This window comes from Scatophagus argus, chromosome 23, assembly GCF_020382885.2.
Source record: "Scatophagus argus isolate fScaArg1 chromosome 23, fScaArg1.pri, whole genome shotgun sequence".
NCBI classification, from domain to species: Eukaryota; Metazoa; Chordata; class Actinopteri; family Scatophagidae; genus Scatophagus; species Scatophagus argus.
The window spans coordinates 7405-35058 of NC_058515.1; the positions used below are offsets into that span (position 1 = coordinate 7405).

General features: G+C 46.7%; 1 long non-coding RNA gene across 1 annotated transcript; it reads right to left on the minus strand.

The window, feature by feature from the left end:
• Nucleotides 1–18119: 18119 nt before the first annotated feature.
• LOC124055009 lies at nt 18120–18624 on the minus strand. Its single transcript, XR_006842521.1, has 3 exons — nt 18519–18624; nt 18386–18447; nt 18120–18312 (listed from the first exon to the last, which is right to left on the minus strand). It is a non-coding gene; the product is annotated as an uncharacterized LOC124055009 (long non-coding RNA).
• Nucleotides 18625–27654: the final 9030 nt, after the last annotated feature.

Consider the following 27654-nt stretch of genomic DNA (forward strand, 5'->3'; position numbering starts at 1 on the left):
CTCAGATGTTTGTAGCACCTCAAGATAGTGTCTACAATGTATCTGAAAAATCAAAATCTAAATGTTCAAGACAATCAAAACAATCAGCAGCCTCATCAATATCTTCAGTTCGTTTAAAGATAGCAGCAGAAAAAACTGTATTACAAACACAAATGTCTGCATTGAAACAGAGACAGGTAATGTGGTAATGGAGAAAAACAAGCTACAAGCCAAATTGGAAAGAATGGAATTAGAAACCGACATAGCTGCGTCTGATGCCAAATTAAAAGTTTTGGATAGTTTTTGTTATTTTGCTCTGGATGTAGCTCTCCTAGAAAGAGGAAAGCCCTGCCCAAAAGACAGCCCCCTCCTTAAGATGGATCCAATCCTAGAGAAAGGGGTTGTTGAGAGTTGGCGGAAGAATCAACCAATCAGCGATGCCAGTGAGTATAAGAATCCTATGATTTCGCACAAAAAAATCCCACATATCAAATATCATTCTAAGACACATACATACAAAGACTGGTCATTCTGAAAGGAACTACATGCTCTCCAAATTAGGACAAAAGTTTTGGATGCCCTCTGCTAATTCCACAGCATGCAAAATAATCAGAAACTGTGTTTTTTGCAGAAGAATGCAATCTAAAGTAGGAGAGCAAAAATGGCTGATCTTCCCCAGGATCGTGTGACTCCAGATTTGCCACTTTTCACTTCAGTTGGAATGGATTATTTTGGCCCTTTTGAAATAAAACGAGGCCGAACAACTGTGAAAAGGTAGGGAGTCATTTTTATTTGTTTGATGAGCCGTGCAGTCCATATTGAAGTGGCGAGTAGTTTGGACACTAATCAATGCCTGCATCAATGCCATTAGTCGTTTCCTGTGCCGTAGAGGCTCTGTAAAAACTATTAGATCTGACCAAAACTATTAGATCTGCTTTTATTAAACACTAACCCTGTCATGCCACCTGGACTATTCAAAAAGGAGGACATATACTCCAGAAAAAGATGGAGACAGGTACAATATATAGCAGATCTGTTTTGGAGAAGATGGGTCCAAGAATACCTCCCAATCATGCAACCAATCATGTAATTCAAATGGAAACATGTTTACAAATTACTTTCTTCTTCAGACATATGCAGAATTGAGAAAATATGAAGTACTTAATGCTTTGACATGTATTTATCCCTCACGCTTCGCACGGGACCCCCCGCAGACGCGCTCCCCTCGGGGTCCGCGGGACCCCCGTGGACGCGCTCCTCTCGGGGGTCGGCGGCACCCCCGTGGACACGTGGAAGGGGAGGGGGGTTAGCACAAGAGTGCATCACCTTAAATCATGCATCTCAAAACACCACTTTTTCATTTTGGCCTTATCTCAGCGAGAGAAAGCAATTCTTGCAAATATGACTTTAGTTCAAGTCTACATATGGCTACAGACTACTCCCTTCTTCAGACATATGCAGAAATAAGGAATTATGAAGCATTTAATGGTCAGACGTGTTTATTCCAAAGTTTAGCAAGTGCACACACCGCTTGTTCATTTTGGCCTCATCTCAGAGGGAGAAAGCTATTCTTGCAAATCTGACTGTCATTGGAATGGAATCATGTCAACGCTGTCTTACTTGTTTAGAAATACTCAAATTATATATATATCTCACCACGTATTGGTTTCCGCATGTGTTAATTCCGAAGTTTAGCAAGTTGTTAATTCTGCCGTTATCTCAGGGAGAGAAAGCTATTTTGGAAATCCCACTGTCATTGTCTTACATGTTTAGAAATGCTCCGTTCATGTGATCAAGTACTGAATGGTTCTCTTTCATAATATTTCGCTCGATGTCTCACTATGGGATGCACGCCTCGCTGCAGACCTCAGAAGCATCAATCTCATTACGCCAATCCTGATTGGCTGGTGAAACGTGTCCGTCTGCCCCAGGTAGTACCATCTACCTTAAATAGTTCATGCGGACGGCAACACGTTATTCAAACACCTCTTCTCACTCGGAGCATATCTCGTGTCCTGGGCTAGCTAGCTTAACTGTCCACAGACGGATCTTATTTAGCCTCTGTCGCCGGGCGCTACCTAGCTTTCCACTTTATTTGCTTCGGCGGTCACACCAGATCGCTCTTCTGTGCCTTCCTCGCCCCACCACGGTCTGGTTAGCACTGTCCTGGACGCCCCACCACGGCTGTTCAAGTTTCCGAGCGCTAGCACACCATCTATTCCCTCGGTTTTTTCTTCAGAGTAGCACACCAGCTACCCGCCTCTACTCCCTGCCTGCACACCAGCTCGTGAGGAATGGAGGCTAGAACCCCTCACACCAGAGGACACGGAGACCGTCCCTGTCGCTGTGGAAATAAGATATCGAGCAGGGACCCACACCAGGTCTGCTCGAGCTGCCTAGGGCTGGAACATGCCCGGCTGGCTATCGACGTCCCCGGCTCGTGTCAACACTGTGCGGTGTTCACGACTAACAGTCTCCGCAGACGGATAGCCCGCCAGGCTAGCTTCTCTGGACATGACCCCTATCTCCCTTCCGACGGCGCCGCCTTCAAGGGCGGAAAGGAGAGGGAGGTCGCGGCGGCGGCATCTGAGGCTAGCGTCAGCTTGGGCTCCCAGCTCGACCTAGCGGACCCCCCGCAGGAGGAAGACGTCCTGTTGTTGGACTTGTTGGCAGGCTCAGGGAGAGTCAGCAGGCTCAGGGAGAGTCAACTCGCGTTTTACAGGAGGAAATCGTCTCACTGTTGAACAAAGGAGCAATTTGTGTCGTACCTCCCGCACAGTGTCAGAGCGGTTTTTACTCCAGGTATTTTCTGGTCCCCAAACGGGAGGGGGGGGAGCGGTATTCGCCCTATCCTGGATCTACGTGCTCTGAACAGACATCTCAGGAAATACAAGTTCAGGATGCTAACGCACGCATCCCTGTTGCGTCTTGTGCGTCAGAGCGATTGGTTCACTTCTGTCGATCTCAAAGACGTGTATTTCCACATCCCGATTTATCCTCCCCACAGAAAGTATCTGAGGTTTGCTTTCCAGGGGATCTGTTACAAGTACCGCGTGCTCCCTTTCGGTCTGCCTTTGAGTCCCAGGGTGTTTGTGCGGTGCACGGAAGCGGCGATAGCCCCGCTGAGACGGCAGGGCATCCGCTTGGCCACATACCTGGACGACTGGCTGCTGCTAGCTCAGTCGGAGCAGGAGGCCAGGACGCACACGCGTATTCTCATACGACACCTGTCCGATCTGGGTTTTGTTATAAACTCGGAAAAGAGCATGTTGTCTCCGACACAGAGCATAATTTTTCTGGGTTTATCTCTGGACTCGGTGACTTTCACAGCGCGCCTCTCGGCGGACCGAGTGAAAGTTTTCAGGGCATGTCTAGCGCTCTTTCATCCAGGCAAATCTGTTCAGTTCAGATTATGTCTTCGGTTACTCGGGCTGATGGCGTCTGCCATTCACGTAGTCCATCTGGGTCGGCTCTGTCACACCGCGGTGAGGTCTTGTCTTGGGTTTATGTCCCGTCTCTTCCTGTTTTATTTTGAAAAGTAACTCTCCTCTCGTTTCAGGTCACTTGCCCTTCCTCCTGTCTCCAGTCTGATTGTCTTCCCAACCACCTGATTGTTTCCACCTGGTCCCCATTATCCTCATGTGTTCAAATAGTCTGCGTTTCCCTTGTCTTGTGCCAGTGTGTTTCGTTCTACATGTTCACACCAGCTCTCTTCTATGCCACAGCCTTCGTATGTATATGTTCCTCGTGTCTCGTTACATTCTAGCCTCTGAAACAGAGAGTATTTTTGTTGTAAATTTCATAGTTCAGGTTTAGCCTTATTGAATTGTTTGTTTATGTTCTTTGGTTTTTCCTCCTCTATCGGAGTGATTTTCAGTTCTAATTCTGTTTGTTAGTTCAGATAGATTTCCTCTATAAAGAGTGACTTTTAGTTCTTAGTAGTATTTCTCTAGTTATCCTCTCTTAGAGTGATTTTTTGTTCTTTGAAGTTTTTTGTTTTCCCTTCCTAGTTTGTTTGATTTTCCTCCTGCTGGAGTGATTTTCTGTTTTACTAGATAGTTGTACTCTAGCCTAGTTAGATCCTCGTGTCCAAGATTAAGTTTCATAGCCTCTTGCTTTTCCTGTAGCTCTGTGAGAGGTTGGATTGGGGTCTTGCTTCGAGAAATAAAACTCATTATTTTCTCACAATCTCTGCGCCTGAGTCCTGTGTAAGCCGAATCCTGACAGTACACACTGGCCAAGGATGGACTCAGCAGAGACACCTCAGACCCCCACGGAGATGCCGCAGGTGGCTGTGGCTCTGCGGGAACAGGAAGCTCGCCTTAACCGCCAGGAGGAATTCCAGTCAGCCTTGGCATCGCATATCAGTATCCTGTCTAGCCGAGTTAACGAACTCCTCGGCCAGTTGACTAAACCTCCGACTGCCACACAAGCTCCTGTGCTTCCCGCAGCCCCCTCTCCAGCACCTTCAGCTCCCGTGCTGGGAACTGGCATCAGACTGGCCTCCCCCGAGCGGTACTCGGGAGAGGCAAAGAAATGTAAGCCATTTTTAATTGACTGCTCCATTCATTATGAACACTCTCCACACGCTTTTCCCACAGACCGCTCCAAGATAGCGTTTATGATCTCTCACCTGTCGGGGCGTGCCCGGGCCTGGGCCACGGCAGAGTGGGCTCGGGATTCTCCTCTCTGCAGTTCTCTCCCAGACTTCCAGGATGCTCTACTGAGGATCTTCGACCCCGTCTCTGGGGATCGTGAAAAGGCTCGAGAGCTGACTGGCTTAAGACAAGGTACAAAATCAGTCGGCGATTATGCCATTCACTTCCGCACTCTGGCAGCGGAAAGTGGGTGGAATTCCACTGCCCTTTACGATGTGTTCCTGAAGGGGCTGGCGCCGTCCATTCAGGAGATGTTGGTACCCCTGGACCTGCCGGCGGATTTGGATTCACTCATTGCCCTTGCCATCCGAACCGACAATCGCCTCCGGGAGCTAAATACTCTGCGGCCGAGCGGGACGACGGACAGAATAAGTTTCCCTCGCTCTCAAACCACAGCCGGGTTTTCTGATCTCCGACCTCCTTCGCCATCCCCCTCCCACTCCCACATTACGGGAGGGGAAGAACCCATGCAGCTGGGAAGAGCTAGTCTCACGCCGGAGGAGCGGCGGCGTCGGCAGCAGGAGGGTCGCTGCTTTTACTGTGGAGAGTTGGGCCATCTCGTTGCTGCCTGCCGGGCTAAGAAACCCAAGGCGGTGAGTCAAGTTTCGGACACCGGCGTGCAGCGTAGCCTCACGCCAGTCAGGTTAGTACATCGGGATTTTGACTCTGAACTTCATGCTCTTGTTGATTCAGGAGCTGACGAGAGCTTAATGGACATGGGTTTAGTTCAGAAGATCGGCCTCCAAACCGAACCTTTAGCTAACCCATTCAGGGCCAGTGCCCTGGATGGAAAAGAACTGTTCATGATCACTCACAAGACCGAGTCTCTGGAACTCAATATTCTTGGGCATAAAGAACTCATGAGCTTTTATGTGTTCAAGTCACCATCTCAAGCGCTGGTGTTGGGTTATCCTTGGCTAATTAAACATAACCCACATATTGACTGGAGATCAGGACAGATTTTGGGTTGGGGAAAAGATTGTGGGGTTCTCTGTTTGGGTTCCCTGATTCCTAAGAGCACTGAAACCAAGATTAATGCTGTCTCTACTAATTCTGTCTCAGACCCTGATTACCCAGACCTAAGCGCCGTGCCGACCTGCTACCACCAGCTCAAGGAGGTATTTAGTAAAACCAAGGCCATGTCACTCCCACCTCATCGTCCATATGATTGCGCTATTGACCTGATTCCTGGGTTTACCATCCCCAAAGGACGCCTGTACTCCGTTTCCGGTCCTGAAAAGGAGGCGATGAAGGAGTACATCCAGACCTCTCTAAAGGCAGGGCTTATCCGCCCTTCATCTTCGCCAGCAGGAGCAGGTTTTTTTCTTTGTGGAGAAGAAGGATGGGTCCCTGAGGCCGTGTATAGATTATAGCCCTCTTAATGAGATCACAATAAAGAACCGGTACCCTCTACCTCTCATGAGCTCTGTTTTTGACCAGATTCAACAGGCAAACATTTTCACAAAGCTAGACCTTCGTAATGCTTACCATTTAGTCAGAATTAGAGAGGGGGACGAGTGGAAAACTGGCTTCAACACACCTAGTGGACATTATGAGTACCTTGTCATGCCTTTTGGTCTAACTAACGCTCCCGCCGTGTTTCAGGCTATGATAAATGATGTGCTTCGCGACTTTCTGGACCAGTTTGTCTATGTGTATCTTGACGACATCTTGATCTATTCTAAAGATCTAGAAACGCACCAGGTTCATGTAACAAAAGTATTACAGAGACTTTTAGAGCACAAGCTGTATGTCAAGGCAGAGAAGAGTGAGTTCCATGCCAACACCATCTCCTTCCTGGGCTTCATTGTAGCCCCTGGCAAGGTGCAGATGGATCCGGCAAAGATTAGCGCGGTCGCTGACTGGCCCACACCCGATAGCCGCAAGAAGGTTCAGCAGTTTCTTGGGTTTGCTAACTTCTACAGGCGGTTTATCCGAGGTTTCAGCGCTATAGCCGCTCCGCTGCATGCTCTAACGTCTTCTAAGGTTCGATTCCAGTGGTCTCCAGAAGCCGAGTCAGCGTTTCAGAACCTCAAACACCGCTTCACCTCGGCACCCATTCTTGCTATGCCCGATCCGCAGCGACAGTTCGTGGTGGAGGTGGACGCTTCCAATGAGGGCATCGGGGCTGTACTCTCCCAGAGGTCAGAGCATGATGAAAAGATGCACCCCTGCGCCTTTCTGTCTAGGAGGCTCTCCAAGGCAGAGCGAAATTACGACGTGGGCAACAAAGAGCTACTGGCGGTCAAGCAGGCTTTGGAGGAGTGGCGGCACTGGCTGGAGGGAGCCAGTCATCCATTCATTGTCTGGACAGATCACAAGAATTTAGAGTACATACGGGGAGCCAAGAGACTAAATTCTCGCCAGGCCAGGTGGGCGCTTTTCTTTAACCGTTTTAACTTTACTCTCTCTTACAGGCCGGGGTCCCGGAACATCAAGCCAGACGCCTTATCTCGGCTGTATGACCCCGAACCTGTTGCCAAGGATCCTGACACCATCCTTCCACGGTCCTGTGTGGTTGGATCAGTCACTTGGCAAATAGAGAAGGAGGTAGAGCAGGCCAACGGTGTAGCTCCCCCACCCAGTGGATGTCCTAATAATAAGCTGTTTGTCCCAGCCGACTTACGTTCACGGGTGATACATTGGGCTCACACCTCTCTGCTCTCTTGTCACCCGGGGGTACGACGGACGCTGTTCGTCATCTCCCGGAGGTTCTGGTGGCCGTCTATGGTGGCGGAGGTCCGGGAGTATGTTGGTGCTTGCTCAGTCTGCGCACGCAACAAGACGTCTACTGGACCGCGCATGGGACTCCTACAACCTCTGCCCATCCCATCTAGACCATGGTCAGAAATTTCATTAGACTTTGTTACAGGATCAACTCAGATCTCTCAGGGTAACACCTCGGTGCTCACAGTTGTGGACAGGTTCTCCAAGATGGTCAGATTTATTGCCCTACCCAAGCTACCGTCTGCAAAGGAGACAGCCGAGGTTATGATGAACCATGTTTTTAGGATCCACGGGTTTCCTAGGGACATCGTATCTGACCGGGGGCCCCAGTTCGTGTCCTGCTTCTGGAAAGAGTTTTGCCGGCTCATCGGAGCTAATGCAAGTCTGACATCTGGATATCACCCGGAAGCCAACGGTCAGACTGAGCGCCTTAACCAGCAGCTTGAAACCGGCCTCCGCTGCCTTGTGTCCCAGAATCCCTCAACATGGAACAAACACCTGGTCTGGGTTGAGTATGCGCATAATTCCCTTCCCACCTCAGCCACGGGTTTAACTCCCTTTAAATGTGTTTTTGGTTATGACCCTCCTCTGTTCCCAGACAACGAATCTGAGGTGTCGGTTCCATCTGCTTTTGCTCTGCTGCGCCGGTGCCGGCGAATCTGGGCAGCCGCCAGGCAAGTCCTGATCCGTCAGGGGGATCGGGTCAAGAAGGCGGCCGACCGCAGGAGGAGACCCGCTCCTGTCTACCAGCCAGGCCAGAAGGTTTGGCTCTCTGCCCGAGACCTCAACCTGAATGTATCGTCAAAGAAGCTGGCTCCGCGGTTCGTGGGTCCGTTTCCCGTAGCCCACGTTGTCAACCCTGCGGCTATTCGTCTTCGCCTACCTCGGTCCCTGCGGATTCATCCCACGTTCCACGTCAGCCAGGTCAAACCCGTCCGGGAGAGCCCTTTGGTACCTGCGGCCCCTCAACCTCCCCCTCCGGAGATCGTGGATGGTGGGCCAGTGTACCGGGTTAAGCGGTTGCTGGCTAGTCGAAAACGAGGCCGCGGTACGCAGTATTTGGTTGATTGGGAGGGCTACGGTCCGGAAGATCGGCTATGGGTTCCCTCCCGCCACATTATTGACAAGACACTCATCACTGACTTTCATCATGACCATCCTGGTCAGCCCGGGCCGTCGGGAGTCGGCCCTGGGGGGGGGGGTACTGTCACACCGCGATGAGGTCTTGTCTTGGGTTTATGTCCCGTCTCTTCCTGTTTTATTTTGAAAAGTAACTCTCCTCTCGTTTCAGGTCACTTGCCCTTCCTCCTGTCTCCAGTCTGATTGTCTTCCCAACCACCTGATTGTTTCCACCTGGTCCCCATTATCCTCATGTGTTCAAATAGTCTGCGTTTCCCTTGTCTTGTGCCAGTGTGTTTCGTTCTACATGTTCACACCAGCTCTCTTCTATGCCACAGCCTTCGTATGTATATGTTCCTCGTGTCTCGTTACATTCTAGCCTCTGAAACAGAGAGTATTTTTGTTGTAAATTTCATAGTTCAGGTTTAGCCTTATTGAATTGTTTGTTTATGTTCTTTGGTTTTTCCTCCTCTATCGGAGTGATTTTCAGTTCTAATTCTGTTTGTTAGTTCAGATAGATTTCCTCTATAAAGAGTGACTTTTAGTTCTTAGTAGTATTTCTCTAGTTATCCTCTCTTAGAGTGATTTTTTGTTCTTTGAAGTTTTTTGTTTTCCCTTCCTAGTTTGTTTGATTTTCCTCCTGCTGGAGTGATTTTCTGTTTTACTAGATAGTTGTACTCTAGCCTAGTTAGATCCTCGTGTCCAAGATTAAGTTTCATAGCCTCTTGCTTTTCCTGTAGCTCTGTGAGAGGTTGGATTGGGGTCTTGCTTCGAGAAATAAAACTCATTATTTTCTCACAATCTCTGCGCCTGAGTCCTGTGTAAGCCGAATCCTGACAGGCTCCACATGAGGGAATTCCAGCTTTGGGTGGCCTCATGCGGGCTAGATCCCGTGCGTCATGGCGCACAGAGAGTGCTGGTCACACCGGAGTGCGCCAGGACGCTGCGCCACTGGCGAGCTCCGTCCTTTCTGACCCGCGGCGTGCCTATGGGTTCCGTCCTGTCCAGGAAGGTGGTCACTACGGACGCCAGCCTGACGGGTTGGGGCGGCATTCACGAGGGTCGGTCTGTGAGGGGCCGCTGGAGTGTGAGCCCCCCATATCCCATAGTGAGACATCGAGCGAAATATTATGAAACAGAACTTTAGGTTATTTGCATAACCCCGGTTCTCTGATTAATATGAGTGAGATGTCTCACCAGGCAACCCTTCTTGCTTGGGCGAGTGAGAAGAGGTGCTTATCTTGAATAACGTGTTGCCATCCGCATGAACTATTTAAGGTAGATGGTACTACCTGGGGCGGACGGACACGTTTCACCAGCCAATCAGGATTGGCGTAATGAGATTGATGCTTCTGAGGTCTGCAGCGAGGCGTGCATCCCATAGTGAGACATCTCACTCATATTAATCAGAGAACCGGGGTTATGCAAATAACCTAAAGTTTCCCGTGTGTTTATTCTGAAGTTTAGCAAGTGTACACACCAATTCTCCATATCGGCCTCATCTCAGAGGGAGAAAGCTCTTGACTGTCATTGCAATGGAAACATGTTCGACACTGTCTTACTTGTCTAGACAGCTTTTTCATTTTGGCCTCATCTCAGAGAGAGAAAGCTATTCTTGCAAATCTGACTGTCATCGAAATGGAATCATGTCAGCGCTTTGCAAAACCAGCTTTCTCTTGCACAGAAAAGGACAAAATGAATAAGTTGTGCATTTAAATGCTAAAATTCAGGATAAACACGTCAAACCTTTAAGTAATTGATATTTATATAAACTGAATGTGGCGAGGTGTACACTATGGAGCATTAAAAATCGTGGTTGCGACAACGCCACCTGGGGAATTGCACCCCAGGAAATCTGAGTTCGACTGTGTTGATTATTTAGACCAAGGCCACACAGATTCAGTACCACGGGGCGAAACGGTTCCACAACAAAAACAATTCAATAACAAATGAAATAAACAAAATACAATTCAAAAACAGTCACACCAATTAAACACACAATAAGACAAACCAAGGGGCAAGTGAAGCTGGCCGGGGCTACCGTGCGGCAGGACAACCACAAGACAAGGAGGAGGGGGGTCCTCAAAAGAATCACCCGTGAAACTACACACACACGCACACACAAAACCAATAAAAAGGGGGGGGTCGTGAAGAGCACACCACCACCAGGGATTAACTGCCACAGGGAGCCCAGGACACCTGACAACAAAAGAAACAATGATTAATAAAACAAGCGCAAAGGTTAGTATAACTGGCGTGAACTAAACAAACATTTCAAAAAAAGAAAAAAACAATATAATAAACTCATCAATACAATAAAAGAAAAAAAACCAACACAGAAAAAAAAGAGGAACAAACTCCACATAAGGCCAAAATAACAACAAAGCCGAAACAATAATAGAGACAAACGTGAGTAGAGCCAGAACCGGCGACACATCCCCACGGCCCGGCAGCCAGTCGCGTTCTACAAAGCAAAGATTGCGTCACCAAAACCACCGCGCTGTGCATACACCAGCAACGAAAGAGTAGCAGAATACATTACCTGAGCGAAGAGGATCATACGCCCACAACGACCATGTCACACAATCACGGTGGCCACAGGAAGGAAGAGGAAGAGGAAGAGGCAAGTGCATCGCACATCTATATATAGAGACGCATTGCACCGCCCCTCAATCAGGGCGCTCCGTCCTTTGGCACAATGCCATATAGTGGCAGGGAAAGAGACGACAGGTCACATGAACATTTCCAAACAAGAATCACAGTGTTATACATGTGCCCAAGTGAATCACAGTCAGATTTGCACAAACAGCTTTCTCTCACAGAGAAATGACCAAAATGAAGAAGTACTGCGCTGAGTTGCTAAACTTCAGCATACACACATGTGAAACCTTTAAGTAGTTGATATTTATATAAACATGTTTCCAAATGAAATACACTCAGATTTGCAAAAACAGCTTGCTCTGGCTGAAAGGAGGCCAGAATGAACAAGTAGTGCATTTAGTTGCTAAACATCAGGATAAACACATGTGAAACCTTTAAGTAGTTGATATTTATATAAACTGAGCATTTCTAAACAAGAATCACAGTGTTACACGTTTCCATGAGTGACAGTCAGATTTGCAAAAACATCTTGCTCTCGCGCCAAAATGAATAAGCCGTGCGTTTAGTTGCTAAACTTCAGAACAAACATGCAAGCTTGCTGCTCTGCACCTGACCTGGCTCATTAGCCTATCAGCGTGAAGGGCGAGGGATAAAAGGAGGCTGCGTCTCCCGCTTACCCTCTTGCTTCCTGGCTTGAGAGCCCTCCCTCCTTCCCGGCCTTCCACTTCCTCCGTCGTTCTCCAAGCAGGTAGGCATACTGCGGCATTTTGCAGGTTGTTTCTTTAGCTTTTATTAGCCTCCCTATTAAACAGTAGCCGGCCATTGTGGTTCAGGGAACGATGGCGATCATTTTTGTCTCTTGTACGCTCTAAAAAGAAAAGGTACAGACACCGTAGTGTTTACATTTAGTTCCCATTGTAGCTTCATTAGCTTAGGTGTTAAACAGATTACTTGCTTGTTTTTTATAGTGGACCCTGAATATATCGCGCACCACGAAGGCTCCGGGTGACGGCGGATCATGCAGAGCCGTCTCGGTTCATCCCTCACCAGGAGGACGCCTGCCAATCGGGACCTGTGTTGGAACCCTGGACGCTAAGATAAGTGTAGGAACACTGCTGCTTCGCTTACCCTTGGTGTGCGGTGGCTGCTTTGTATGGGAATGATCTGTTGCCGTGCGGCATGGATTCTAGCTGCTGTGCCTGCGGTCTTCTAGCTTGCTGCTTTCCGCTCTGCTTGTTGTCTCTGCTTCGCCGCTACTGAGACTGTTTTCTTTATGTTACTGTTCGGGCTATGGTTTTCCGGCCCCCGGCCTCGTCCCTTAGCGGCCCGTTTCAGCGGTGGTGGCTCAGTTCGGATTGTGTGTGTGTGTGTGTGCATGGGTGTGTGTGTGTGTAGCATGGGGGTCCGGTAATTATGTTTTGGATGTATTGGATTCTTTTTATGAATTGGTTATGTACTATTTTGTGTGTTGTGTTAATTAAACCACTTGGTTAAATTGTTGATTTAATAACTCTGGCCACAGATTTTTCCTTTTTTTTTTTCTTCTTCTCTTGTTTGCATGTTAAGTTGCTGGGATGTACTGATTCAGTGATTTTTGTCCTATAATGCCTGTTAAACACCCATCCTGGGCTGTTAACATTCATTTTTTTATTGTTGTGCTCATATATATTCTCATGGCTTAGTGGTGGCAATTATTAGGTTGCCTAATGGTGTTCTCCCTCTCCCTATAGCTGCAGCGAACCAACGGTGGTGGTGGTGTCCCCGGTGGTGGTTTCCCCTTTCGTGTGCTGTGACCCCCAGGATTTGATTTCTTTAGTATTTCACCTTTTTGCTGTGTGTGCCATGTATGAATGGGGTGCTCCCGTTATTTTGGATTCCTTCACTTCATATTCCCCTCACCGTTGGTAAGCATCAGTCACGGGAGTAGTCTTTTTATTTCTGGGTCTTATGCTTTTATAACCTGATTTTTGCCTCATTACACTGAAGTGAAATAAACTTCTGCTATACTGCTATAATGAACCACGTCTCTTGCCCTTCTCTGTAATGCTTACCTGCGTGCCTTATAATTACAATGTTGTTTCCCTAAACTTCCCAGGGTGAAATTTCCTGGGTGGCATTGTTGGTTTTCCTTCCAGGTTTCATGAGTATAAGTCGCTACAATAAATCGTTATCCCCCCCTCGTACCGCCACAACTTGGCGTTGTCGGCAGGATTTACTGAGTGAAGGCAGAGACGTGTGTTCTTTGTAGTTTTCGTGTGTTACTGGGGCCCCCATTCCCACTGAGCCTCTTCCAGCACCTTCCACCGCTCCTGTAACAGAAAGGCTGGTCTTAGTACCCCGAGACAGGAAGTGTCCAGTCTTTCAGGGTAAGTCAGGCCTAGGGCTAGAAGAATGGATAGAGGAGGTTCAGGCATGTATGAGCGCCCGCCACCTGTTCTCATCCGATCAGGCATTTTTTCTTTTTGACCACTTGGAGGGAGAGCCATGGGAGAAGATAAAGTATCGTTCTAGCGCAGAGCAAAGTGACCTAGCTAAAATTATTGCTGTTCTGCGTGAGCTGTATGGTTGTTCAGACTCCTACGTTGCCTTACAGGAAGCCTTTTTTCTCACGACGCCAGCAAGAGGGGGAGACTCTTCAGGAGTTCTCCCTTGCACTGATGAGCCTGATAACCTCTGTGAGACAACAGGCTTCGAGTGACATGCTAAATGCCGACGTCCTCCTGTGCGATCAACGTTTTGGAAGGTTCGCTTCACCGGGAGCTGAAGCAGCTTCTGCGCAGCTCGAGGTAAGGGCAGAGGCAATTAGGTGGAAGCGGGAGGGGTTGCCGGGGCATGCGCGGGGCCAGAGCCATTCGGTTCCCTCAGTGCTAGGTTTACAGTATGGTGTTCAGAGTGCCCCTCCAGTGGCTAATCGATCTCAGGCCGGTAAGCTACTGGAGGTGAAGGAGATTGGAGGTAAAGGAGATGTTAAAGCTCCAACAGGAGCAGCTTAACAGACTTACTGAAACTCTTGTACAGCTGCAGACTAGTCAGCAGCGTAACTGTCCTCCTTACTATGGTCCAGTAATCTGTAGGCGGTGTCAGCAACATGGCCATTTTGCTAGGGAGTGTGAAGGGGCTCGTGTTCGTCCTAGTCTGCGACCTTCGGCGCCCGCGTCCTCTCGGCCGGGCATGCAACATGATTCAGCTCTGCATCCGGAAAACTAGCGCCCGCCGAACTGCAGAACTGGCAGAACTTTGAGGTTTGGGGCAAGGGAGGCTTCGGTCCTTCCATTGGCTGCGGCTTCGAGCGGCCAATGGGTTGCCCATCCCCTACCTTGGTTATCTGGAGCTTGAAGTTGAGCTTTGTGGCAGGTCATTGCCAGGGTGCGGGGTACTGGTGGTCAAGGACCCTCCAGCTGATGAATCCCTTCACGCACTTGGTGTTTTGGGGATGAACATTCTGCGGAGATGTTTGGCAACATGGCCTTGCCCTGTTCAATCTACCTCCTGTCATTGAAGCTCCAAGGTCAGTGGTGCAAGCTTTGCAGAGGTGCCATCAGGCCCCTAAAGATCTTTCTTCTGATGTTACTGGTGAGGTCAAGGTGTGAGGCAAGAAAGCTTGCCGCATCCCTGGCGGCACCATGCAGGTGGTTATAGCTACATGTTCTGCACAGTATTCTGGTACTACTGTGCTCTTTGAGCCCTCAGATCAGGGGTTCCCTGCTGGACTGCTGGCCTCCCCAGCACTGGTTTGAGTTGAGATCGGTACGGCAGGTATCCCCATTGTGAATGTTGGTTCCTCGGATATGCTGCTCTATCTTCGAACAGTGGTAGGTGCCTTGAGTGAGGTTCATGTGGTGAGCTTACCTCCCGGTGTTGAGGAGGTTCCATCTCATACAGCCACCATGGCCTCCCAGCTTGTGGGCACCTACGCTGCCTGACCAGGTAGATGCGGTAGATTTGTCAGTTTTGTCCACCAAAGAGCAGGAGGATGCACAATGCCTCCTGCAGAAATATGGTTCTGTCTTTTCTTCTCACGACGGTGATTTGGGTAGCACTAACTTGCTGTCCCATGAAATCCCTCTTGTGGACGACACCCCCATCCGTCAGCACTATAGGCGCATACCACCATCGGAATATGAGATGGTCAAAGAGCACATTAACCAGTTGCTGGGTGCGCAGGTCATAAGGGAAAGCAGCAGTCCCTTTGCCTCCCCAATTGTGCTCGTTAAGAAAAAGGATGGTAGCCTGCGCTTATGTGTAGACAACCGACAACTGAACAGCAGGACCGGAAAGGATGCTTTTCCTCTTCCTGGGATTGAGGAATCCTTGGATGCGCTGACCGGAGCCCGCTGGTTTTCTACTATGGACTTAGCCAGTGGGTACAACCAAGTTCCGGTTGCGGGGGCAGACCAACCCAGCTTTTTGCACTCCGTTCGGGTTGTTTGAATGGAATCGCATGCCCTTCAGGCTGTGTAATGCACCTAGCACCTTCCAGCGGCTCATGCAACGGATCTTTGGAGACCAGCAATGCCAGTCTTTGCTTTTATATCCAGACGACATTGTGGTTTTTTCATCTACAGTACAACAACATCTGGAGGTGGTGCTGCAGCAGTTGCAAAGGCTAAGCTGTCAAAGTGCTCATTTTTCCAACAAGAGGTGAGTTATTTAGGGCACATTATCTCGGCCAGTGGGGTTGCTACTGATCCAGGCAAAGTAGAGGTGGTAGCCAACTGGCAGCCCCCCACTACCATCTTGGAGCTGTGCTCCTTTCTTGGGTTCGCCAGCTACTATCGCCACTTTGTGGAGGGTTTTGCCAAATTGGCTGCCCCTCTACACCGTCTTGTGGCTGAGCTTGGGGGATCAAGGTCTAAGCGGACTGAATGGCGCGTTTCTGAAAAGTGACGCCCTGAAGTCTAAGCTCACCAGTGTGCCCAGTTTGCAAGTAGGGATTTGAGGCCGACAGAGTGTAATCCAGTAAACCACAGCTTCATGAAGCTGGGGTTTCTGGCCTTAAAGTGGGCTATGACGGAAAAATTCTGTGAGTATTTGCTTGGCCACAAGTGTATTGTCTTCACAGACAATAACCCTCTTAGCCACTTGTTATCAGCCAAACTCGGTGCTCTGGAGCAGCGCTGGGCAGCCCAGCTTGCAGTTTTTGATTTTGAGGTCTGCTACCATCCAGGTACGGGTAATGCAAATGCAGATGCTTTGTCTCGCTTGCATCCACCGGTAGCAGTGGACCTTGACCTAATAGCCTCCGGAACATCACTTCCACCATCCTTGAAGCAAGCTTTACAAGCTCGAGGGGCCTGAAGCCCGTCAGGCTGTTGTTAAGGCTTTGCCTCGGTATCTGCCAGCTGACATTGGTCGTGAGGCAAGGCTCCCACTTGATTTCTTGTTGGGGAGAGTACAGGATCCTGTTGGTGGGACAATAAATGACTGGGTGCAAGAGCACCAGACTCTGTTGCATCTGGCTTTTGAAGGTGTTCGAGACAGGTTAAAGGTCATAGCAGAGCACCGAAAAAGGAATTATGATCAGACTGTTTGGTCCAAGCCCCTGGTGGAGGGCCAGATGGTGCAGTTGCAACAGTGTGGCCGGAGAGGTCGTTGAAAGATTCAGGATAAGTGGGATCCAAGCGGTCAAGCGGGTGCACCAAATGCTGCTTAAGGCCGTTGTTGGGATGGTTTCTCCGGCCAGTATTTCAGCTCCTCCTCCTACTCCCCCCGACCAGCTAGTAACACCAGACAAATAATCGGATTTGTTAGCCTTGGTGAGGGAAATCCATCCCCCACCAGCTGGGCAAGTGGTGATAGGAGACCAAATTGCACCTGCATTGGCAGCTCCGGGTGGCTCCGGGTGACGCCAGATCGTGCAGAGCCGTCTCGGTTTGTCCCTCACCAGGAGGACGCCTGCCGATCGGGACCTGTGTTGGAACCCTGGACGCTAAGTGTAGGAACACTGCTGCGTCGCTTACCCTTGGTGTGCGGTGGCTGCTTTGTATGGGAATGATCTGTTGCCGTGCTGCATGGATTCTAGCTGCTGTCCCTGCGGTCTTCTAGCTTGCTGCTTTCCGCTCTGCTTGTCGTCTCTGCTTCGCCGCTACTGAGACTGTTTTCGTTACGTTATTGTTCGGGCCTATATTTTCTGGCCCCTGGCCTCGTCCCTTAGCGGCCCGTTTCAGCGATGGTGGCTCAGTTCGGATTGGGTGTGTGTGTGTGTGGCGGCACGAGGGCGAGATCTCCGCGTGCTAGAGAAAAAGGGCTATGGAAATCGATACCAGTTGCCAGACAACGCCACCCTGGGAATTTCACCCAGGGAACTCTAACTCCCCAAGAATAGGTGAATTTCAGGTTCGTCCACAGCTGAGGCAGAGACCGTAGCTCGTAAAAATAATAAGTTTATTTAACCAATCAGGGCTGAACCTCTTGGGCTTGATCCAAACAATAATAAAAAAAAAAGAGAACCCCTGGAACACCACACGTGAAGCAAACCAAAACTGGGACAACAAAATCCACCCGGCGTGCAAACAACACAAAAGGGACACCGCCATCAGGACCATCCACCACCGTAGGTTCAGCACCTGAATGGGGAAAACCACAAAAAATCAACAGGTCATAAAAAGAAAAACAAGCAACCACTAACCAAGAAAACAAAACAAACGAACAGGAAAAATAAGAAACTATATATATATATATATACACACGCAACAGAATAATCTTCCGCTACTCACTCTTCGCCATACACACACACACACACCTTAGGGCACGCAGACATATACATATGGATATATCGGCTACACCACAGGGAGAAAGCTCCAACCAACCACGGGGGCGCCAAACAGCCAGCCAGAGGCCAAGCCGGCTGCATTGGAACGGCGCGCGCCCGGGGCGAAACAATCGAGCCCAAGGCGAGGCAAGCAGTTAATCCCTCTGACGGCACGCCGTATCCAGCGTAATGCGAAAGCGGGCAATCTCTGTCACCAACGACAATCTCTGGTATGAGGCAGAGCAGTTAGTCGCTGTAACAGCCAACGGTCTCCGGTATGGGGCAAAGCCGTTAGCCGCGGTTGCAGCCAAACAATCTCCGGTACGAGGCAAAGCCGTTAGCCGCGGTTGCAGCCAAACAATCTCCGGCAAAGCAAAGCCGTTAGCCGCGGTTGCAGCCAAACAGTCTCCGGCAAAGCAGCAGTGGTTTCCCTCGCTGATCGGCCGACACTGCGCAGCAGCTGGGTTATACTTCCCCCTACAATCATAATTATACAGTATAAACAACTCGGAAGTGGCTGAAGGAGGGACCGAAGCGCTAGCCTACATACCAATCAGGCGGTCCTGGACGACACAGCTTGGAGGAGAGGAATAGACGCCGCACAGAAACAACCTGCAAACAAATGCACAGGTTGCCACAAGTACAACGTCAAATAGGAGGACACCGGAGAACAACACACCTACCCGCAGCGAGCAATCAGTGGAGCATAGCGCACCCCCAATGGCCTCTACCACCACGCCAGGACGGAATTGGGGGAATGCCAGGAAGTGCTACGACCCAGCCTCTGACAAGCCCAAAAAAAGGAAGACAGGTGCTCTCTACCTGCTTTTAAGCAATCTCCTCCCACAATGATTGGCCAAAATCCCAACCCAGCTGAAACTGATCGGACCACCGATTGCGTCCTGCCACATGTGTGTGTATATGTGTGTGCATGAGTGTGTGTGTGTGTAGCATGGGGATCCGGTAATTATGTTTTGGATGTATTGGATTCTTTTTATGAATTGGTTATGTACTATTTCGTCTAGGTTTCTGTTCCAGGTTTCATGAGTATAAGTCGCTACAATAAATCGTCATCCCCCCCTCGTACCGCCACATATGCGACTTACACTTTGATGTGCAAAACCAGCTTGCTCTGGTGCCAAAATGAACAAGTCGTGCATTTAGTTGCTAAACTTCAGCATGAACACATGTGAAACCTTTAAGTAGTTGGTATTTATATAAACTGAGAATTTCTAAACAAGATTCACAGTGTTACACGTTTCCATGTGAATTACAGTTAGATTTGCAAAAACAGCTTGCTCTCTCAACGAAAATGCCAAAATGAACAAGTAGTGCATTTAGTAGCTAAACTTCAGGATAAACACATATGAAACCTTTACGTAGTTGATATTTATATAAACTGAGCATTTCAAAACACAATCCACAGTGTTACACATGTTTCTATGTGACTTACACTTTGATGTGCAAAACCAGCTTGCGCTGGCACCAAAATGAGCAAGTCGTGCGTTTAGACGAGAACATGGTCCAGGTATGAAATGTTTGAGACAGTTATGTCAAGTCAAGTTAACTTTATTTGTATAGCCCATTTTTACAAGCAGTTTGTCTCAAACGGCTTAACATAACATCAGCAACATTCTCTGCCCTTCGACCCTCACATCTACTAAGGAAAAACTCCCAGAAAAACCTTTAACAGGAAAAAATGGAAGAAACCTCAGGGTGAGCAACAGAGGAGGGATCCCTCACCCAGGACAGGCAGACGTGCAATGGATGTTGTACAGGCAGGAAAGCAGTTAACAACATGAGAATGACATTACTAAAAAGACAAGTAAAACAAAATCTCAACTGTTTAGTTTCACTTTTGATACCACCTCAGTATGATTTTAACATTTCACAAGACTGAAATTATAATAAACTGCTGTAACATTCATGTATTTTTTATGTGCTGTTGAAAATCACTATCCTATCAGTTCAAGTACGGCCCGCAGGAAGAACCACCCCGCCGACAGTCGGTGCACAGAAGAATGACAGACAGATGTCAACAGTAGACATTGGGTTGGTCTTAGAGCCGGCTACAGTTCAACTTGAAGATCTGGATGGAGAGATACCTGCAGAAAGATATATATAGAGAGAGAGAGAGAAAGGGAGGGAGAGACACAAAACTATAAACTGGACACACAGTTAGTGACATAAAATAATGAATTGTATGTTAATCTGACAAGGGGAGAGGATAGAAGAGGAAAAGGAAGAGGGGGAACTGCTTGGTGGATCATGTTTGTGTCCCCCGGCAGCATAGACCTATAATAGCATAGCTATGACAGAGATTAAAGATTAACAGTTAGTCAGACCTATTCTACCTATGGCTATATATCATGAGGTGAGTGTAACTATGTCTACCAGCCCTACACACTTTATTTGGGGCTAACTATATGCTTTACTAAACAGAAAGGTTTTAAGTTTAGTCTTAAAAATGGAGGTGGTGTTTTCCTCTCGAACCCAGATTGGCAACTGGTTCCACAGCAGGGGTACCTGATAGCTAAAGCCTCGTCCTCCCGTTCTACTTTTATGATTTCTGGGAACTGCAAGTAAACCTGCACTCTGTGATCTGAGTGATCTATTGGGAATATATGGGACTATTAGATCCTGCAGGTATGATGGGGCTAGTCCATTTAGGGCCTTATATATAAGTAGGAGAATTTTAAAGTCTATTCTGAATTTTACCGGAAGCCAGTGGAGAGAAGCTAAGATGGGGGAGATATGATCCCTTTTACTGATTCCTGTTAAAACTCTAGCTGCTGCATTCTGGATCAGCTGCAGGCTATTAACAGAGTAATTTGGACATCCTGACAATAGTGAGTTGCAGTAGTCCAGCCTAGAAGTAACGAAAGCATGGACAAGTTTTTCAGCATCACTCTGAGAGAAGACGTTCCTAATCTTAGCAATATTACGGAGGTGAAAGAAGGCGGTCTTTGAGGTCTGTTTAATGTGATGGATAAATGACACGTCCTGATCGAAGATAACGCAGAGGTTCCTCGCAGTCGTACTGGGGGCCAACATAATGCCGTCCAGAGAGACAATATTATCAGCTATTCTAGTTCTAAGATGTTTGGGGCCTAGAACAATGATCTCAGTTTTGTCTGAGTTTAATAATAAAAAATTGGAGGTCATCCAGTCCTTTATGTCCTTAAGACATGCCTGGAGTCTGGCTAACGGCTCTGTTCTTCAGGCTTTAAGGATAAGTACAGCTGAGTGTCATCAGCGTAACAATGAAAGTTTATGCCATGTTTCTGAATAATATTTCCTAGAGGGAGCATGTATAAGGTGAACAGGATTGGCCCAAGCACTGAACCTTGTGGAACACCGAGGCTAACCCTTATATATGAAGAGGAAACATTATTAACGTGGACAAAGTGAAATCTATCTGTTAAATATGGTTTGAACCAGCATAGCGCAGTCCCTGTGATCCTAGTCTCATGTTCTAATCTGTGTAATAAAATGCTGTGATCTACAGTGTCGAAACCAGCACTGAGATCCAGTAAAATGAGTATGGAGACAAGCCTGTGGTCTGATGCCATGAGGAGGTCATTTGTGACTTTAACCAGCGCTGTTTCTGTGCTGTGATGGGCTCTGAAACCAGACTGAAACATTTCAAAGAGACTGTTCCTGTGTAGGTGATCAATTAACTGATTTGCAACCACTCTTTCAAGCATTTTAGATAAAAACGGGATGTTGGATATCGGCCTATAGTTTGCTAAGATGTCTGGGTCAAGTGAAGGTTTTTTAAGTAAAGGTCTAATGACAGCGGTTTTAAACGTCTGTGGTACATAACCTATTGTTAAAGATAAGTTGATCTGATCTAAGAAGGAAACGCCAATCAAGGGAAAGACGTCCTTGAGGAGCTTAGTTGGGATGGGGTCTAAGAGACATGTAGTTGGGTTAGCTTTGTTAATGCTGGAGGTCAGTTCGGGGAGGTCTATGGGCAGGAACCTGTCCAGAGATTAGAGTAGGATTAAAAGAGATTTCTAGAGATGGCACTATATCGGCTATTCTGGGGAGATCTTTATTGATTTTTTCTCTAATGTTATTGATTTTATTGGTGAAGAAAGTCATGAAGTCTTCACTACTAAGAGCTGCAGGAATACAAGGCTCAACAGAGCTGTGACTTTGGTCAGCCTGGCTACAGTGTTAAAGAGAAAACATGGGTTGTTCTTGTTTTTCTCTATTAATGTTGAATAATAGGCAGTTCTGGCTTCACGAAGGGCCTTTTTGTATGCCAATAGACTGTCTTTCCAGGTCTCTCTGGGATTCAGCTGATTTGGAGGAGTGCCACTTCCTCTCCATCCGTCTTGATGTTTGTTTAAGTGTTCGTATATTATATTATACGTATTATACCAAGGAGCTAGCCTCCTATGAGTTGTAACCTTTTTTTTCAGTGGAGCAACCATATCTAAAACTGTGTGCAACATGGCTGCAGTGTTATTAACAAAAGAATCAATTTCTGCAGGAGTAACGTTTAAATCAGTATGCTCTGTTGTACTGGTACATGGTGCTGAGGGGAGCTGTGATGGGATTGCATCCCTAAATCTGTCCACACTATCTTCAGAGAGGCATCTGGTATAGTAGACCTTTTTGTTGTGTGCTGTAAAGTCTGTTGGAGTTAGTTCAAAAATTACAAGTTAAAAAGGAGAGGGTTTTGAGGGGGTTTTGAGGGACAACTAACAGGTTCTTAGTTTCTAGGCCGCAGGTGAGAACCAGATCGAGTGTGTGATTGTGGCAGTGTGTTGGTTCATTCACTATCTGAAGGAAACTTATGGAATCTAAGAGTGAACTAAAGGATGTCTTAAGACTGTCAGAGTCAACATCCATATGAATGTTAAAGTCACCTACTATAATGACTTTATCTGTAAATCTAAATCTAGATAAGAAGTCAGAAAACTCAGACAGGAACTCTGAGAAAGCAGCAGCAGGTGGGCGATACACAGCAACTAATAAAACTGGCTTTTCTGACTTCCAGTTTTGGTGAGACAGGCTGAGAGTGAGACTCTCAAATGAACTATAGATAGATTTAGTTTTGGGGTTAATCTGAAGACTGGAGTGGTAGATTGCTGCCACTCCTCCTCCTCGGCCTGTGCCTCGAGGAACATGATAGTTAATATAACCAGATGGAGTTGATTCATTTAAACTAACATACTCTTCATCCCGTAACCAAGTCTTAGTGAGGCAGAATATATCAGACTGATGATCAATAATTAGATCACTGACTAGGAGGGATTTAGAGTGGAGGGATCGTATATTTAATAATCCACATCTGACTGTCCTATTTTTTGGCTCTAAATATTTGCTAGTTTGTATTTTTATGGGGATATTATTATTAACACTTCTTAAAGTTTGTGCTGGTTGGACTATGGGAGGACGAGGCACTGACACTATTTCTATGGGATTGTTAAACTTAGTATTACTGTGTGCATTTATATTTTTATTTATTCTAATTTTAACAGAGGGCGGCAGTCCTACAGAAGCAGCAGAGAAGTGTATAAGAAGTGTAGTGTATAAGTGTATAAAAGTGTATAAGCGACTCTGCTTCCTGGCCTTGACCCTGGGTTGTCAGGAGGTTGGTTGTCTAATAAACTTGGCCATATTGGTAGAAATAAGAGCCGCACCACCCCAAGTGGGATGAATGCCGTCTCTGCTAATGAGGCCAGGTTTTCCCCAGAAAGTCTCCCAGTTATCTATAAAGGCCACGTTGTTTTCTGGACACCACCGTGACAGCCAGCGACAGAGCGATGACATGCGGCTAAACATGTCATCACTGGTCAGATTCGGGAGGGGACCAGAGAACACTACGGAGTCCGACATGGTTTTTGCCAAATTACACACCGACTCAATATTGACTTTGGTGACCTCCAACTGGCGTAGCCGAGTGTCATTAGCGCCGATGTGAATTATAATCTTACTATATTTACTCTTATCTCTCGCCAGCAGCTTTAAATTGCCCTCTATATCGCCTGCTCTGGCCCCCGGCATGCATTTGACTATGGTCGCTGGTGTCGGCTTCACATATCGCAAAACAGAATCGCCAATAACCAGGGTCGGTTTCTCAGCGGGTGTGTCGCTGAGTGGGAAAAGCGGTTAGACACATGAAGTGGTTGGTGGTGAACCACGGGCCATTGTTTTGGACTACGCTTCTTTCGAACCGCCACCCAACCTCCCTGACTTCCCGGCTGTTTGGGGGCTGCCAAGGGGCGGCTGACATCAGCTAAAATAGCTAAAGTAGGCCGGTCTGCACAGGCTAACTGCTGCTGGCTAGCTGTCGGGACTAATGGACTATGATCTACAGTACGAAGCCAGGCCTCTAATTCAGTTAGCCTCGCCTCCAAGGCTATGAATAAGCTACACTTTCTACACATCTCACGCTCACTAAAGGAGGCAGAGGAATAGCTAAACATTTCACACACCTTACAGAAGACGGGAGAGGGAGAGGCAGAGGGAGAGTGAGTGAAAGAAGCCATGTTAGCACTAAGCTAAGCTCAACGACAGACAGAATGGGGATCGGGAAAGGAAAGAATCTAGATGATCGTGCCGTTAATAAACTTTTCCTAAAGTGCTTGTGTACTTATTTGTAAGAACCAACCACAGTAAAAGCTAACACAAAATATGTCGACTGAAGTACACCAATGCCACCGAACACCAAACGCTAGCAAGTGAATGAGTAGTGCAAGAACAGGAAGTGACGTAATATGCAATACGTTACCCAACGCAGAGACAGGCGGAGAGAAACCACAGGTAGCAGTGGAGGAACAAAGCCATAAAGTGCAGGTAGGGACAATCATACACAGTGTGAACAGTATGAAGTACATTAGAACAGTTATAAACATTACCAGGTATAAGTTGACAATGTGCATGTTTTGTTGTGTAGTGAACTGAAACCTTTAAGTAGTTGATATTTATATAAACTGAGCATTTCTAAACAAAAAACACAGTGTTGCACATGTTTCCAAGTGAATCACAGTCAGATTTGCAAAAACAGCTTTCTCTCACAGAGAAAAGACCAAAATGAGCAAGTAGTGCTTTTACTTGTTAAACTTCAGAACAAACATGTGAAACCTTTATGACTGTCTATGAAATCAGTCACAAAATCACCTGAAATGAGAATTTTGTTATATCTTGACATAAAACAGGACAATAACTCAGTGAACTCTTGGGAGCTTGGGAGCTCTACAGATTATAAGAAGAACAACAGGGACTTTGGAGTGAATTATAAAACCAAAGTCTTCAAAAGAGTTGAAAGTCTTGGCTGATGGAAATGTTTGAAATGTGGGGGTGTTGTCTCAGTAAGCGGACTGCCGTCATCTTCAAATAACCATGTTTTAGTCAAGAATTTCCAATAAAGGAATTCTGATTCTGATTCTGATGATTGAAAAATCCAGACTCTTAGAGGTAATAAGATTAAGACATAAAAACAACTTTCTTGGCTGTAGGGGGAGCTGGTAGTGCAGGTGTGGGGGGACAGGCAATCGGAGACAGGTATACAGACCGGGGCTTGCAATGATACAGCAGAAGGAGAGAGGAGTCTTGAGGTGAATGAGTGATGGGTGAACAGTGATACATGTGGGGAGGGCTGGACTAAATGTTGGATATTGGCAGATAGTATCCAACTGCCCTGATTACTAGGGTGAATCCTTTCTCTTCTAAGAAGTGAAGCAGAAGAAGAAGAAGTTAAAGTTATCAATAAAAGACCTGCAGGTAGATTGGAGCCACCGTGTGCAGACCGTGTACCGTGCTAAACCATTAAGGACCACAATTAAAACAGGGTCGCTCAAGCAGTACAGCATTGGCTCCATTAGTCTCTGGATCTCTGTCTTATGACTATGGAAAACTTACCTTTTTATCTTTTGTGTCCAGGTTCACCAGCTTGTGTCTGCCAGTCTGTTCAGCTTGTTTGCCCAGCCCTTGTTTTGGATCTACCAGTCTCCAGCTGCAGTGGAGAATCCTTTTATTCATAGAGACCACATGTGCTCACCTGCCGTCCCACTGACCTGGACTGAACTTCTGTTTATTAATCTAAAGACTCTGTTTTGTGGAATTATTCCTCATTAAGCCTACATTTTCATTTAATATAGACCTTGTTGCCGACTGTCTGCTTTTGGGGTCTCAATTTCGAAAGAATCATAACATGGTATTTAGAGATTGATACATTGGTACATAAAACAAAACAAAAAAAACTATGGCTACATATGACAAGACAGGAATACATAATTCAACTGCATCATGCACTAGTCATACACAATTCACATGGGAAGGCACACAGTCAATGTCAAGGGAAGTGATGATGTAATCAGTTACATAAAAAGCTGGTATACAATCACAGAAAGCACATAATGGTTGTATATCATTTGAATATGAACTCTTTCCTGTCCTGTGCTGTGCAACTGCCATACCACACAGTCACACAAAACAAAACAAAAATAAAATAAGTAAAATAAATATGGTTCTGGAGGTAGTACAAAAGTGAGGTAGTACAGAGTGGAAGTAATGCAAGTAGGTGAGGTAAACCGTGCAAATGGTCAGCAGGTGGATCATGACATGAGCATAGATCAGTGACTGTACTGAAGTATCATCATTAATCATTAAAACAGACATCACATCCACTATCAAGTCTAATTCTAGTGTCATTTTATCATAATCATAGACAATTTACTTGCTGGAACTAACATGTAAATTGTGAATTTCCCCATTCTGGGACAATAAAAGAAATCTTAATCTTAAAGTTGGATTGTAATAAAACTGTGTGCATACTCTTCGATCATTTTGCTGTTTTCATTGGCATTCCAGTCATTCATGATGTTGTATTCGAGTGGTGAATCTTTTGAATCTGAATATGCAGAATAACAATTGAATAAGCTTATCTGATTTAATTCCAAAAATTTATCAAGAGGATTAAACCACTTTTTTGTTTTATTCTCCTAAATTTGATCCTACATTTACCTTGGCAAAAAGCAAATAAGTATCCTTCCCAAGTATAGGAACTTTAACAATTCATAATATCACATCCATAACTTCACTAAATTTAGACATAAGAATTTAGATGGAATAACGTGTGATTTTAACAGAGTGCTGACAATTACGAAGTTAAACCAAGATCAAGGAGCACACTGCCTGGCATCCGCACCCTATTTGGTAAAGGCACAAACCTGTGTTGGCCACACAGCCATTACTTCCTGGGCCTAACACAAGAGAGAAGGTGGAACAATTACTATGTCATGTTATTTTAGACTGTACAATTAGACTTTTATACTGTATAATTCTATGGTCTAGTCCTCTTTCCTCCCTTAAGAGGACTTGTGTATAGCTGTTTATTATACTGTTTTTACTGTACCTTGTAAATTATTTTACCTCTACATTCTTTTGTAACTGTTTTTGCTTTTTGCATTCCTCTTCTGTCCTTGTGAGCTGCCACAACAAGTGAATTTCCCCACTGAATATCAATATCAATACAGTGAACCCTTGCTATATCGCGCTTCACTTATCGCGGCTTCGCTGCTTCGCGTTTTTTTTTTACAGTGCTTATATTTTCCGCGCTTTTTTTTTACAGTGCATTGTGCTCTGAATCCTAATTGGCTTCGGGGCTTTACTGTATAGAAGTGAAAAAGTTGATATTGTTGATATTGACAACTACCCATAATGATGTTCTTCTCTCGGGGAAAGACTCCTGCGCAGCCTTCAGTGGAAAAAGACGCTACAGCGCAGCGGAGTTAGGACGAAGAGGCACAGCTGGACGGACTGTGAAATACGCGTGTGCGAGAATAAATCCTGTTTTATATC